At 47.8% G+C, this 10,834-nt stretch overlaps 1 protein-coding gene across 2 annotated transcripts in view; it reads left to right on the top strand.

The window, feature by feature from the left end:
- The first annotated feature begins 6,990 nt into the window (after positions 1-6,990).
- Positions 6,991-10,834, top strand: part of LOC140648257 (ubiquitin-conjugating enzyme E2 E2) — a 223,993-nt gene continuing 220,149 nt past the window's right edge. The window contains exon 1 of one of the 2 annotated variants that reach the window (XM_072853996.1): positions 6,991-7,300. The gene's annotated coding sequence lies outside the window, so the exon portion shown is untranslated. The remainder of the gene's footprint in view (positions 7,301-10,834) is intronic. The other variant, XM_072853995.1, reaches the window with a different exon arrangement.

The following is a 10,834-nucleotide window of genomic DNA, read 5'->3' as shown; positions in this document are numbered from 1 at the left end:
TGGAAGACACTGTGCCGGTGTCACCTCTCTCCTTGCCACTTCATAATGACTAGGTTACGTGGCTCACTACTCAGCCAAATATTTGTGGACCTCCACTGCCTGAATATCTAGCTCTGTGAACGTATTTCATTTGAAATGTATGGCCTTCCCTGAGAATTGTGAACTTCACTGGCCAATACAGCATCAATAGTTAGAAGTTGCAACAGAGAGAGCAAATTGCCTTTGTGGGCCTAGTCCTCAGCTATGCCTTGGGTTCCAGTTCAAAGAACTCTACCAAACACAGGAAATTGAGACAAAGAAACATTTCAAAGAGAAACTGTGGGCTGGATTCTCTAATTACTTTCCACTCTTCCAATTAACTGTAAAATGCAAGAAGCATCCACTTTGCAGAGGTAGAAATGGCTATGTAAGATGCAAAGCTGGTCAAAATAAGGGTCTACTTGGATTAAAACACAGTAATAAATACAGCTAGGTAGGCTCTGAACTTAGTTATAAGGTTAAGAAAAATTCCTTAAAACACTCATTATGATAAGATTAAGATGTCCAAGAGCTCACTTTTGCTGCTCAGGGCTCTGAACTGCAGTAACGATACTCAGGAAAAAAGTCTGCTTACTCAGGAAGTTGACACGTGCTCCTGTGCTGTGCCTTGCAGCTTTTTTAAATGAAGTGTATGCCTCACTTGTGTCCTCCCCACTGCCTCCCCATGACTTTGCAGCCTCAGGAACAGTTCCAGTGTGATTAAGAGTGCCTGTCCCTTCCCTGAAGTTGCTTCCACTGCTTGCCTGCTTCATTTTGGCTGGGTGAGGAAGATGAGCACTAGGTGTTCTGTTTCCTGCTCCCTGAGGTTCTGCAGAAGGAGCTCAGGGAAGAGCTGGCAGGAGTTTGTCAGGCTTTGCCTAGACCTATAGGCAAAAGCCATTTATTCCCTGCAACAGTTACCACCAAGGACAAGACAAAAGATGTTTGGTTTTTTTCTTCCTCTGTTTGTCCTTGGACCTAGCCACTGGCAGCTGCTTTGTTGGCACTAGTTGGGTATAAGGTTCCATAAAGCAGAAGGGATAATTTAGGTTTATCAAACTGCAGACATTCCCCTTTATCCCTTCCAAGGACAGCCCAAATCAGGCTTTTTGGCCAGGATCTTCAGGAAAGAAATGCAAAACATGACTAGTCTGACTTATTGCTGCAGGGGACTTCCATTTCACTGGGGGAATCCCCTGCAGAGAACACGCGGGTAATTTCTACTCTGTACGAGGCAGACAATCTGCTTCAGACTGATTGTGGTCCCTTGGGTTCCTGAAATATATTTGGTCATTCATATTGAAAGGCCCGAACAAGCCTGCTGTATGGGGTTTGGTTTGCTGTGGTGGATGCACTAGCCTACTCCTTAAGCATGCATTAATCATGCATTAACCATAGAGGACATTAGCCCACATTCTTCTGGAACCTTAACTTTATTAAAAGGGAACATGAGTGCCCACGGCTTCTCTTTCTGTGTAAAGATGTAACTTTCCCTACAAAACCACAAGAGATCCTCAGAATTTTACCCATCTTTAATCAGAAAACCAAGCTCTGATCCTGTGAATTAAGATGTTATGAAACCAACAGAAAATAATAGAAACGCGGAGGTGCTGAAGAGCGTGTGGAAATAACACCTAAAAAACCCCAATTTTCTTTTCTAACCTATCTTCACTTTTCAACATTCTCTCCCACGTATGGTGATGAATTAAGACAGGCAATGCAGGGAATTCTTCCAGTTACAGGTCACTACATTACAATAGCTTTGGAAATAAAGATTTTTCCCTTCAGTACATACAAGATGAGATTTTTAAAGCAGTGGCTTAGTCTAGGATTCAGTTGTTAACGATTTCTGTCTAGAAACTATCAGAGAATTATCCTGTGCAATTATCTTAAGTTGGGCTCTAAACCAGCACATAGAAACAAACCTCTATTCCGGACACTAAGCAGTGATTTATTCCCTATCTTAAAGAAAAAGCCAGGCTTTCATTAAGGACACGGAAGCAAGTTATTACCTCCCTCCCACCCATCCCTAATATGTTTTATCTTTATTCTTTACAATCCTGGATAGTGAAGCGGCTGAGAGCTATGAGGATCTCTGATGCCCCACATGGTTATTGTCCCAGTTGTTTCTTCTGGTTCCAGCTGAATGATAGTGGGAGCTGTTCTGCTTCTGAGCAAAGAGGAGGAGGAGGAGCTGCAAATTCTTGGGTTTTTTAGGTTAGAGTGAAAGAGATCTTGAAAGTTGTTTGTCTCACAGCTTACAGCTCTTTTCATATTTAATGCCTTGAAAAGATTAGGGTGAATAAATTCTAATGATTTGGGGGTTTACTCTATTGTAGAGCAAATAAAGTACTCAGGCTAGTAATAACTTGTCTCTGTGCCCACACAATCATTTTACTTCAGAATGCCATGAAAATACTTTAAACAGATTTCTGTCAAGGCACTATTTGAATAATAGGCTTACCTGGTGTTCAGGATTCAATCATGTTTTCCTTGATATAGGATGTCATTTTTTAAGGGATGAGGACACATGCAATTAGATGAAAACTCTAATGAAATTTCTGCTGCAGATACCTTCCTTGCTACTCCACTTCATTCTACATGCTGATAGCAGGAAAACAAAATGAAGAATCCTGATGTCTGAATCACTCAAATGCTATGTCTTCAGACACAGCTGGTGCTTCAGAGATCAGGCTACCTGTGAATTTCGGTTTACATTTGCCAACATACAGAGTAGGCTTCATCCAAGTGGCAACAAAAGCAAAGCAAGATTGCAGAAAAAAAATAATCAGATACAGTGTGAGAATAAACTGTCTACAAATGGGAGAAAGAGAATAATCAGAGAGGGAAAAAGAATAGAACGGGCCAGATCCTCTGGACTATTGTTATGGCTTTGTGCCATCACAGTAGTATAAGGAAAGCCGGCTATGGGAGAGGAATCCTGTAACAGCATAAAGCTACTGCAGAGACTCATGCCATTTTCTGTCCCCGCCTCAGCTCAGGATGGAGGACAAGATTGGGAAAGAGAGGGCCTGCTGCTGAAAGCAGCCTGCTATCTGCTCTCCAAACAGCCCCATGGGGCTCAAGACTCAGCAGGGAAGAAATCGGGGGAGTGACAGAGGCTGGGATAGCTCCTGTGGAGCTGAAAAGTGGAATCAGGTAAAGAATGAATAAAGGCACCTTGTCCCCATTCCTCCAATCCTCTGCTGATAATAGTTCAGATGGATGAAATCATCTGGTTCATTAGGATTTGCTTGAAAGAGATTGATAGAACAACAGGGCGCACCATGGACAACTGAGTATTTCCATCTCACTTTTTAATATAAAATATTAAAGTTTTGAAAGTGAGATATGCTATCACAAGAGAGATACTGTTGTTTTCAGCTGTATCACAGTTGAGATAATTCTTCATCTTTTCTCTGCCTCAGAAAACCAATCCCTTTTTATCAGTTATAACTTGACAACGATGTTCATTTAACAACTTAAATAGCAATATTTAAATGACATGTCCTTTTAAATGGGAATGAACAATAATTCATAAATAGAAATGCAGAAGAAACCTCAAAGTTGCATTTTCCTATTTCTTATTTTGATGTGTAACAATAACTTATAATTTAATTTCCCTGTTTTTTAACTGAACAGCAATGGATAAAACTTGCCCTAAATGAGATCTCAGTACAGCTAAATAAGTCTAAAAATCTAAATCAATCCAATACTTCTTTAAATTAAACACTCTTAAATGGAAACTCGGCTCAGGTTTCTCCAACTTCATGGATTTTGACTGACATATCTGTCCTTATAACAAACGCTCTAAATCAAGAGGCTTTAACAGAAGTGTCCTTACCTATAACAGTCCTAAAGCGTGACTGTGTCAGGTGAGCCAAACTCCAGTGTGTCTCTCCGAGGAAGCTGCAACCTTCTGTGAGAGTAAAGAACGTGGGTTGTTTTGGATGTGTCCAGTGTTGTAAATAGTGTCAGCTTTTAGAAACCACATAAAACTAAGCTGGGGGGGGAGTGTAATGTGTGTGCCTTAGCACTCCAGCATGGGTGAAATCTAACACTGGAGTATTGCCACTCACTTCAAAATGGCCAGGATTTCACCCTATATGATCCAAACTTACAAAAGTCTTCCAAAGGATTTTGAATAATACAGTATTATGCAACCTTTAACATCCAAGGGCCGAACACGTTATTTTGAAAGGTCAAAAGGATAAAACTGGGAGCAGTTGACTACCCTGTCCTGCTCTCTTTATGCTGCATAGGTAGGGCTCATTCAAAACCTCCACTTTTAAAATCACAGGGCACACCTCAGTGTGCACATCCTATTCATAAGGCAGTACAAACCTTCTCGCCAGTTTAGTTGTCCTTAATTTAAGCCCTACCATTTAGGGCTTCAGGCCAGAGGTTACACACCAAAAGAAAAATCAGGGCCTGACTCTCCATGACTCAAACCCTTCACTTGGTGCTGGAACACTTCAGCGCTCCCTTGATTTTTTTGTCACTGGGAATTTATGACCCAGATTCTGGGACACTGTACAGCCCCATCCTACCCCTGTCTGAATTAGGCTATTCACTGAGCTTCTCTCTCTGTGCTTCCTGCAGATCCTAGCAGAAAGGAAGAACTATAATGAAGCACACCGAACTGTCACTGAAGTGAAGTCCTAACACGGGCTGAGGAGTTTCAACAGACGGGGTATTTGAACAGGAAAATTTATGTCTCCTTTAAGGCACTTTTAAGCAATCAGAGCAACATTAAGAAAATACGGTAGAAGACTCATTTAGAAGTGAATTTCATCGCTTCCTGGATGGTTTTCAGGAGGTCTGTTTTGGAATGACTGAAAGGAGAAGGCATGATTTAAGTGACTAGGGGACATGATTAAGTGAAAAAGGGACCATGATGTCAAGAGCGTGCAATGCAGCCAGCAGCCTTTCAGTGTGATGAGAAGCATTACTTGCAGGAGATTTGTATTCTTTAAAGGATTTTTATGCATCATATTCTGTTAATTACTTAGTTATTAGTTCTTGTGAGAAGTCAATGCATGCTAGCAGACAGAAACCCACCCAGCGGACATTAGGAGCTTTTCTCCATGAGTTCATCAGAAGCAGGAAAATACCTTGTAAATGCACACAAAGTAGGAAGAACTAGCTGACTGCAGTATTCTTAGGTTTAGGTGAAAATATCACTGGGATTATTTAACAAAGAAATAGGAAGAGACAATAAACCAAGTTATTTCAAAACAATTACTCAACAAAGAAAAAGGTTAATTTTATATACAGGGAAACTGCAAAAATCACTTCTGTTGTCTGGATATAACATGAGAGCAGGTGCCTCAAATACCTCTGTAGCGCTTCAAGTTCTCAATTTCTGTATGTTTGGTAGCATGGACTCCACCTACAACGTAACCATGAGTCAGAAAAGTACAATACTTCACAGCTCAAGCAGGGAGAAACTTTTCCTTGTACACGTGGAACAGCGAGAACACATTTTATTTTTTAATTCCCTTTAGTCGTGAAAAGGGGAGAAAAATATTTTGACGTGCCATCACCCCTTTACCCTTGGCTGGTATATTTCCCCGTTAGACGAAGAAAGGTTTGAGGTGATAAAAGTTTACGTCATGTAGCTAAGCATAAACTGCATGTTACATAAAGATTAAAGCAGCAGGGTCAGCCCAGGGACAGAAGCATCTCAGTTAGGCCAACACAGCCGGTTACCTGACAGCCCGTTCTGTCAGAGGTTCATTTCGTTCCAGGCTAATCGCATTCATACTAAATATGTAACATTTCAGTGCGGCTCTGCCTTGGCCTCTCCCGTTCCTTAGTGCGACGCTTGCCACAGAGGTAGTGCCTACTCGCGTGGGAGGCGAGATTCATTTACCTGACTACAATCACGCTACAGCACCTATCTCCAACGGGGATGCCGTACGTCATCCGATGTTGCTAGTGGCCGGGGGCTGTTTGTGCCATCAAGCTGTGCTAATGCGACGCGGTAGCCTTGTGGCCGAAACTACCACGACAAACACAAAAGTGTGGCCACCAAGTGCCGGCCTCGGCCCTCTCTCCGCGCTGGAGAAGGCACCGTGTGCCCTCGCACCACCCCTCGCCAGGTAACACGTCCCTCCCCGCCCGCCCGCCGCCGGCGGCTGCCCGGACCCTTCGCTCCCCAGGGGCACCCGGCGTGTCTCCGGCTGCTCCGTCAGGCGGAGAGACGCGGTGGCTTCGCGGAGACAAAGGCCGCGGGGAGGTGCGGGCAGCGGCCGGCGGGGCTGGGGGGCGGCGGAGGGGGCGACCGGCGGCGGGAACAAAGAAGCAGAAAAAGACGGGAAGAGCAAAGAAAGTTGACACCGGCCCCCGCGCGCCTCTGCCGCCGCCGCCGCCGCCCTCCCTGCCCCGGCCCGGCCTGCCCGGCCCGGCCGCCCCCGGCCGCCGCCGGCGCCCCGCTCCCGCCCGCCCCCAGGACTTTCGCGGGGGGCCCGCGGCGCAGCCGGGCACACGCGGCGGCGTGTGGAGGACCCGGCCGCGGGAGGGAAGAGGGCCGGGTACCCTACCCTCATCCCCGGCCGGGGCTCTCCGCTCCGCTCCCCTCCCCTCCCTCCTCCTTCCTACTCGGCTCCGCTGACCCCGCCCAGCCCCCGCCCCCCCGTGCTTCCCTTTAACGCGCGCTCCCGCCGCCGGCTCTTCCCCCTCCCCCCGCCCCGGCCCGGCCTGGCCCGGCGGCGCGCGGCCTCCAACGGCCCCGGCGGGCGCGCGCCCGCGCCCCACCCCCCTCCGTCCGCCTGTCACTTTCCCCCTCCCCCCCCGCCCCCTCGCCGAAAGCGCGCGCGCGCGCGCGCCCGCCCACGCCGCCCCTCCCTCGGCGGACCGCGAGCGCCCAGGCTAATTGGTTGGCGGGGGCGCGCGCGGCGCTGGCCGGGCGGGCGGGGGCGCGCGCGCGCGCGGAGGCGGCGGCGGCGGGGGCGCGCGCGCGGCAGCGGCTTCACTTCTCTTCGGGCAGCGGGGGCAGGAGCGGCGGCAGCGGCGGTGGGAGAAGCAGCAGCAGCAGCAGCAGCAGCAGCAGCAGCAGCACCACCACCACCACCACCAGCGGCCGCCGCTGCTGCTCGGGGGAGAGGGGAAAGAAAGAAGAGGGCGAGGAGCGCGGGGGAGCGAGCGGGCTCATGACTCAGTGAGCGGCTGCAGCCCCTTTCCAGCCCCGCGCCCGGCCGGAGTCGGGGCACCCGCGTCGGATTGTCCCGCAGCCTGTGCCTGGCACCAGCGAGAGACAGAGACCTGCGCTCGCCTGCAGGTAGCAGCGGCCCCCCCCTCCGCCCGCCCCGTCCCTCCCGAGCTACACCTCTGCCCCGGCTTAGGTCCCCGTCTGCCTCCCCTCCCCCCGCCACGCTCCTTCCCCCGTCCCTCGCCATCCCTCCCTCACGGCAGCCCCTCCCCCCCCCCGTTTAATTGCGATCCTCTGTCTCTACCTTTATCCTTCATCTCCCCTCCCCTCCGCATCCCCCGGCGCTGCCTGGTACCCCTTCCCCCCTTGTCATCCCCGGCCGTGCCCTTTCTTAGCAACAGTCCCGTCCGCCCCCTGCCACCTCGGCATCTCTGCCACCGCTCCCCCAGCTCCATCCATCCTCCGGTCATCGCTCCAGCCTCCATTGCTCCTCAGCACCCCCACACCCCTTCAACAACTCTTCCGTGTCCATTTGTCCTGCTTGCCCCGCTGCGGGCGGGACCAGCGGCCACCCTCGCTCCCCCACCCCCACCCCGGCCCCGCTCCGCGCCGATCGCGTGGTCCCCGCGACACTCGCTGCGCCCCTGGGTCGCTCCGGCGCTGGGGCACCCCTCCCCATGACCGAGCTTCCCGGGGTGCACCATCCCCACACCCCCGCCGCAGCGGTGGGGGCCCCGGGCTGGAGCCCTGGGCAGGGGCATTACGCCCCCCTCCCCGAGCGCCCCGAGGAGCCCCGCAGCCCAACCCCTCCCTTCCCTCATGTGCCCCCGACGCCTTCCTCTCGCAGTCTCCTCCTCCTCCTCCTCTCCCCGGTCGTCTCCTACTTCTCACCCCGGCCCGGCCGCCGCCTGCCCGGCCGGGGGGGTGCGGGGTGCGTGTGGCATTTGGGGGTGCCCATGCTCCCCCCCCGCCCCCCCGGTACGCCCGATGCCCCACGCTGGGTCTCCCCGACGGGCGGGGGGAGACGGGCAGGTCGCGTGTGTGCCCACCCGCGGCGGTGGGGCCGTGGGAGCCCGGGGCTGCCGTCCCGTCCCTCCGGGTGCCCCTCTCAGAGACGGACCCTGCCCGGCCAGAAACCGGGCTCCTTCTGCGTCCCCTCCTGTGATGTTTTGGTCCTTTTGCCCTTTACGGTTTCTAATGAAGATGAAGTAAGGCGGCTGCTGCTGTTGCTGCTCTTCGTGGACCCTGCAGAAATATTCAATTTATCTTGGCTTATAGGAAATTAAGACCGCTTTAGAAAGACATCATCACTAGCTCTGCTGCCCTTGGGACCCATCTGCGCATTGCCAGGATCTCTCTGTCCCTGACTGCTGGATTTTTTTTTTTTTTGAAGGGTGGTGGTGGTTGGGTTTTTTGTTGTGGTTTTTTTCTTTTCCTTTTGAGGAGGGAGGGGAAGGTGCCAGTGGATATATATGACGGAAGCAGGATCTTCTGGACATTCTTCACTTAGAATTGATAGTTGTAGTCACACTTGTAATCTGTGTCTCTGCTGAATCATCTCACGTTAAGGGAGAGACTTTTAAGTCCCCTTTCACTCCTTCCTCTGTCCCCTCTGCTCATTTTTCTCAGCACAACAGCAGGGAGGTTAGCAACCCTCGTCTGAATGTAGAATAGCCAGGCAGCCGGGGACCTGGACATCGTGTGTCTTTCCTCTCGCTCCGTGTGACAGTTGCAAACACGCTCATGGCTGTCCAGATTCAAGGAGTATCTTGTATTTCTCTCTCTGTGTTCGTGGCAGTGAAATGTTTTCCTAACAGTGTCATCCCCTCGGTTGATTTTTTTTTTCTTTCTTTCCCCGTTCTCTTACTTGTTCATGTGTTTGTTTGTCTTTTAAATTTGACCACGTTTGAAGTGTCTAACTTCAGGCCCTTTAAAACACACTTTTACGGGGATACTGAGCATCCCTTGAACTATGCAAAATTTCTAAAATTGCAGATATTGTGAGGAGAGGGCATGGAAAGAACTGCCTGGATGTCAGAAAGGGGAACAGAGAAAGAAGGAGAGAGGAAAAAAAAAAATCCAAGAAACTAGCCAGACATCAAATGACAGATTTAAGCATTTTCCTGTTGTAAATGCTGGCATTACATGTTACAGTAATTATATGCTCTGGGCTACTGTTACAGTGTTTGTCTGCTGGATAGTAACCTGAACTTATGAAGTGAATACAGTTGTTTTTGGATAATAGTAATATTTATAGCCAAGATTATTCACAGCAGATGTCCTATGCATATAGGCTTTATTAAATATGCTTTTAACTTTCTGGCCTGCAGTGTTAAAGCCTATGTACATTGTGAAGGGAATTTTTCTCTTTAAAATTAGATGTAATAAGCAAAGATCAGAACTAAAATCTAGAGTAAATAAAGGCCATCAAAAATGTTATTAAAAAAGATGAGATTGTATTTTAGCTGTATGTAGAAGCAAAGAAAATGGGTACCTACTATCAAAATTGCATTATAGTTATCAAATGCATATTTTGATTTGTCAGAATATGATACTTCTGTGTTTTATTACCTCTAAATCTTCTGTTGCTTTTATCTTAAAATCTGACAACCAGGATGTAAATATCTAAACATTAGCCTGTGTAAATATATGAATTATGTTAAATATAATGTTATAGCTGTACCATAGGAAAAATTGTTCTCTAAGAATGAACAATTTTTGTATTTTAATTTTAGGACACAAACTGTGCATTATTTCAGTTACTTCAATGAGCAGGCTAGGTGTTGTGTTTTTTATATAAATTTATGTATGAAAATATATTTATAAAATATTCTTTTCCATAATAAAATACAAAATGTAGCTTAAGCTGATTTAGGGAAACCTAGTCCCATATCCATCACTTGCTATTACTTGCTATTTCTTTTAGTATTTTGAAGGGATGCCATACTTCCAGATTCCCTTTTCAGTATAGCTTCATAAATTAGACAAAAAAGATCTAATTCCTCTTGAAGTTAGTTGGATTGTGTCAATAACACCTGAAAAGGTTAGTCCTTCCACTCCACAGTGTGAACTATTTGATAGAACTAAATCTTGGTAAGGCTTTTGCAGAATAGGAGTAAATGTATTTTCTTACATGCAGCTCTAACAAGAACACTTATGGCCTTTTTAAAAAGCGGCCTTTTCAACATAACCCTGTTGGCACTGATGTTACTTTACTTTTCCTTTGCTGTCTCTTTCCATAAATATGTGCAGGGAGATGAACTTTGTTTAATCCACTGAATGAGCATGGTTGAATCGGAGCCTGCAATCTCATTATTCTCCCTTGAGAGAGTATTAAAACATGTAATAGTCAAGGTGAATAGTTTTGTTCTTAGTTGTGATGGTGTCTGTACATAGGTAAGAGGAAAAGCAATTCGAAGTTCACAGCAACTTAAAACTCTTTGTGTATGAAAGAGCAAATTCTTGATTCAGACAGATTCAATCAGAAAACCACCCAGATATATGGGGATTGTGTGGGTGTAAGGAAGTAACGTTTGGGCCTGTGTGCTTTGAAGGTGGTTCTTTTATTAAAATATTTTATTAAAATTAATAGGAGGATATATAAAATATGTATATAAACCACAGGTTTGGAATTAAAGGAAAGACCTTCTGGATTTGAGTTTG

This window comes from Ciconia boyciana, chromosome 2 (assembly GCF_034638445.1).
Source record: "Ciconia boyciana chromosome 2, ASM3463844v1, whole genome shotgun sequence".
Taxonomy (NCBI): Eukaryota; Metazoa; Chordata; class Aves; order Ciconiiformes; family Ciconiidae; genus Ciconia; species Ciconia boyciana.
Note: the sequence above shows the minus strand (reverse complement) of the source record. Positions and strands in the feature narration are given on the sequence as shown.